At 38.3% G+C, this 5,336-nt stretch overlaps 1 protein-coding gene across 8 annotated transcripts in view; it reads left to right on the top strand.

Moving 5' to 3' along the window:
* The window catches only part of fam13b (family with sequence similarity 13 member B), a 53,744-nt gene that overhangs the window by 22,908 nt on the left and 25,500 nt on the right, over positions 1-5,336 (top strand). The gene's annotated exons all lie outside the window — the stretch shown is intronic.

Raw genomic sequence — 5,336 nt, 5'->3', positions numbered from 1 at the left:
ACACACACACACACACACACCGACACTCACACACACGCAGCTGCTTCTGCTTTCCACTTACTGGACGTTCAGCACAGTTAACTTTTAACTTTCCTCTCAGCCACTGTTTGATAATTTACGCTACTTTATGAATAAACGGCCTAAACGGTGATCAGACCGGTACAGTCACTGACTGTTGAAATACGTGAGGAACAAAAACAGTTTTATCTACTTATTGTGGGTAAAGTTTTACCCTTTTTATCGCTTACTTTTCTACTTTAGTTTGTTTTTAATATGTAGTTTTAATATCTGTTTTATTCAGGAAGAACTGCGATTATCTGTTGTTCATTTAAATATCCCAAATAAACATCCTCCAGTTGCAGTGTTAAATGTTCATTAGCATTGAAAGGTTATTGATTTTTGAGAATATGTTCTTGTGTTATGTCACTACATTACTGGAAAATGGTCTGAAAGCAACAATATTATTATTTATTGCAATAATTTATAATCTATGTTATCTGTATGTCGGCCTCTTAGCTGGACAATTTTCCCTTCACTCTATAGAACAAAACATTAGAGCTCTACATAACTACTGTTTACTGATCAGTTATTTTATGACTAATTGATTAATTGCATGATAAATTCAGCAGATTTTTCACTTGCAGTGCAGGGCTGATCTTTTGAGTATTTTTGGATTAACTGATTAATAATTGGAACCAAAGTAGCTTAATAGAAATGTGTTTGTTTACCAGGTGAAGCTAAAACTGCCACTTGAGTTCTGAGTAGAACGGATTTACAGACAAAGAAGGATTTTTCTTAATCCAAAATGCAAAATATATATATCTTTTGTACAATTTTGGTTTAATTACAGCCAAAACAGAAATGACTCTTTCTGAGATTTGTTCTCCTCTATCTTGTGTCTTGGAGTTTATTTGAATAGAAGAGCAGAGCGGTCTGTAAGCGTACATCTACGCTGATCCACGTGTCTTATGTAAGAGAGGGCAGAAAAGTGGGAGGTTTGGAGGAGGAAGAGGATGGGGAGAGGAAGCAGTGAGGAAGGCAGGGGAGAAATGTCCAGAGGAAGAAATGAGGAGCTTGTGATGACATAACTGTGCATCTCCCAGCTGCATCAGGCGCTGGACTGACGGAGTCTGCAGAGCAGCCAATCGGCTCCCACTCGGTGCACAGAGGGGCTCCGGGTCGCCGGTCCTGTCAGGACCTTCTGTGTTCTTCTCTTTATAAAGAAGGTTCACACCACTACCAAACCTTTCCAAAGCTGGCTGGTTTTCATTTCAGATTAGATGAAAATAAGATTTTTGTCATTTTGAGCTAAAGTTGTCTTTATTTGATTTCCTTCTATAAGGACTTAATAGAGCAGATTTCCGCTATTAAGTCTATTTTTATTAAAAAATATTAATGCTTTTAGCAGTTTAATGATACAAAAACGCACGACTCTGCATGTTTCAGTAAGCAATAAATTAATTAATCGCATGATGAATGAAAACGAGCTCAATAATTTGATTCTGCATCATTTATCTTTTTCTCTCGTACCAAAAACTGGATGATAAACGTCGTCGGTCTCAACTAGCTCTTTTCTTCAACGACAGTTTTGTTTACAGATTCTTGACAATTAATTTTATTTGTTGTTTCTGTAGTATTCTATATTTATTCTGGATTTAAAATGTCTCCCAGTTCCAGTGTTAATGTTTGTTAGATTTCAAGTTTATTGATCTTTGAGAAGGGGTTCTTGCATTATTACTCCATTACCATTATATTACTTGAAAATGATCTCAAAACAACATTATTGTTTATAACTTTGGGACAATTGGATGATCGATTCACTCTCAAATGAAGGCCAAATAAATCCTTTAAAAGAGAGATAAAAAAAACCAGTTTCTACCTGTAAAACGAAGTGGAGTAAATCCTGACTTCTCCCCAAGTTTATTACTGTTAACAAATTAACAAAATCTAGAAGTGAAAAACATTCTTGCTAATTGAAGTAAAAAGAGACTTTGCAAAAAACTAAGTGAAACTGTTACCTTAACAAAATTCATAGGGAAAATGTTTAATTTTAGTTTTTGTGTCTGTTACTTTGAAGTCTTGTTTTTCCTGGCTGTGCCGCATCCTGCCAGCAGATGGCGCTGTGTAAGTCGAGTCGTCTTTGTTAATGCTGGTCATCATGTCCGCTAACGTCAGGAGCATTTAACAAAATAAAATCTGAACCTCCTAAGGGGTAGAAATTACTTCTCCTCTGCCTCTAATTGCATCACTTCATGACAAAACATGGTGGCGCTAGAGAGCTGATGATGATCGATGTCTACGTGGCATGATGGAGTAAAATAACAAAACGCGTTGCTTTGGTTTAGGATTTCTGTAAGGAAAAAAATTAGTGTCAAAACTGAAATAAGTGAAGAGGAAATGTATTGTGAAGGTCGTCCTTCTTTAAATTATCTCTGAAGTATCTGCCGGTCAGCTGGCTGAAAGAAGCATGCAATGCACGCTTAGAAAAAGCTCCAAGATTTTCTTGTTTTTATTATGTATCAGATGTTATCTAAACAGCAAATTCAATAATTAAATTGTTAAATGGTTGTTGTTTTTTTAATATTCTGCTACAGTAAAACTTGTATTTTTATCTTTTCTTTTTCTCCCCATAAATGGAGAAATTCTCTCACTGCTGAAAATGTTGGACATTTATTACAACAGCAGCATATTAAACTTTGAAAAAATGCCTGGTATCGGTTCGGTTTGGACAGCGCCGGCGGTGCCAGTCAGCCATCATTGTTCTCGGTTCTTGGCCCACAATCAGTTCAATAGCCAAGTTAATGATGTCAGCGCTGCCAAACGAGGGCCAAGATCCCGACCTTTTGTTCCACCGCGCTCTCCGGCTCGTCTTTTTGCCCACTCAGGCAGACGCAGCAGGAACACAGCGCTTCTTGTGTGTAAAACTTAAAGCCTGGTATTTATGCTCTGAAAACCCCCACACACAACACCGGCTTCAGCGTCTGATTTTAAACGGATTTGTGAGTCAATGTCGTTAAGATTTCCCAGAGTCTTAAGTGAAGGGGGATAATATTTTCATCCACATGAACGAACTTGCAAGGTCATCCTGACGGGGATTTAGCTCCTCCTATCCGCTAATGTTGTTACGTCAGCTCAGAGGCTTTCTAATGACTTACTCAGCACAGCTGCCATCGCGCTCATAAGTCAGTCTGGGCTAACACCGTTAGCCACGGAGCGCTTACACAACCGGGCTTCTTTGTTCATTATGTCAGCCGCTGGAGAGTGGTGCAGAAAAACATGTTTCTGTTTAAAGACACATTTTTTTCCATGTCACTGAGCAGAACGGCAGTAATCCAAGCTTCATTCTGCCTGTTCTGGAATAATGTTATTGCTGTACCGTAGCTCCGCCCCTCATCCATTAACCTCACTGACTCTGAAGTGACTCATGCTTACATTTAATTATATAACAGAGGATTAAACACAGTTTTTGGGTGTAAAAGTGAACAGAACAAGTGGAGCATAAACTCTGAGCAGCTGCAGCCTGAAATATTATTTATATAACACAAAACATTTAATGTTTACCTCCTTCTTTTGTTACTGCTGCTGCTGTTCATTCTCTTATCTAATTGGTTATTTATTTTGTAGATTAAAATAATAGTCTGTAATTCTTGTTTTATATGCTCCAATTGGTGAATACAAATATTTTATTAATATTGGACATAATAATGAGTCTGATTGATGTGGAAAAATTAAGTTGATGGCTAATCTGAATAAAACTCAAGTGTTTAATAATTATAATAATAATATTGGATACAATAATCTGATTTATCTCAAATTCAGCTTACAGTGAAACTTTGAGAAGTGTAATAATAATAACAACAGCGTTGGAAAAAATATCTGAGTGCAATTCATCTGGAAAACTAAAAAAAAACAACTATAGGAAACTGGACAGAGATCAGTTATATTTGTGTCTGTACTTTGACTAGACCACTGCTTGATCAAAATCATCCCATAGCATCCCTGGATGGATCCCAGTTTCATGTCTTCTGAAGAAGTTTTCTTACTTGCTTGTCCTGGATTTAGCTCCAGCATCCCACAGCATGATGCTGCCACCACCATAAGAATCTTGACCCACATATTATTTTCTTTCTGCTTAATTCTCTACTTTGTGTTTCTGTCACAATAAAATACTCTGAATGTGAAAAAGTTAGAGGTGTGAATGCTTTTGTTTGAAATCTGAACAAAAATGCACAACATCTTGAATTTGATCATCTAAATGTCTTTTTTACATCAACTAAATCTCAGATCTTGATTCTGTTTCTGGTTGAATAAAACCCTCTAACTCGAGTTTAAAAACTTTTAATTAGAGTTGATCCAGATCAGCTTTGAGTGAATGTTTAGTGGAATAAGACAGAGCCTGTCCAAACAGCGGACGTCTTTATTCGGTGTCTCACACGCTCGCAGCCCGTTGTCAGTTTCATGACTCATCCTCCCCGATCCGCTCATGTGACGATGCTAGAATTCCCCGACAGCCAATCAGAAGCTTCTAAAGCAGTCGTTTCCATAGCGACACGACAGCGACAGCAGCAGATGGAGGTGCTGCTGTGAAGGGGAGAAATGGAGGAGAGGACAGACACACTGATGTGGCCAGTTTAACCTTTAACCCCGTCTTTCTTCTCTGTTTGGATCAAACCAAGTCAGAAGCTTCTATTAGAAACGCAGAGCGACGATGACTCGGCAAAGTCGATGTCAAAACTGTTCAAACAGAAGATGAGTCGTTGCTTCTGGGTCCTCAGATCTCTGGTAGCTTCATTACCAGACTTTCCTGTCAACTCAAACAGGAAACGGAGACGGACGTCAACTCCGTCTCTGCAACTGGAGGTGAAGATCATAATCACATCCTCAAACCTTCCTCGTACTGGTTGGGACTGCTAGCTAGCAAGTTAGCTATGCTAACCCTAAAGCACTAATCGTAAACTGTGGTTCTGCTAGCACGAAAGTGCTTTACCAACAGAGTATTCTGCAGAAGCTCATGTTAAAGCAATTTACCAACATGAAATTTAGCAGAAGCTAACAAAGTGCGATATCAATATATTTAATGGAAGCTAATGTTAAAGCTCCATACCAACATAACACTGACAACAGTCAGTCATTCACTCATTCATGCACACGCTCATGATGGTGGCATGCTACTGGGTAGTAGCCACAGCGGCCCTAACAATAAAGGGCTATCCCAGCATGGTAATTAGCATAAGCTAACAATAAGGTGCTAAACCAACACAATATTTAGCATAAGCTAACAATAAGGTGCTAAACCAACACAATATTTAGCATAAGCTAACAACGCGCTATACCAA

Source organism: Poecilia formosa, unplaced genomic scaffold (genome assembly GCF_000485575.1).
Source record: "Poecilia formosa unplaced genomic scaffold, Poecilia_formosa-5.1.2 Scaffold458, whole genome shotgun sequence".
In the NCBI taxonomy this organism is placed as follows: domain Eukaryota; kingdom Metazoa; phylum Chordata; class Actinopteri; order Cyprinodontiformes; family Poeciliidae; genus Poecilia; species Poecilia formosa.
This window is presented reverse-complemented; position numbering and strand designations above follow the sequence as displayed.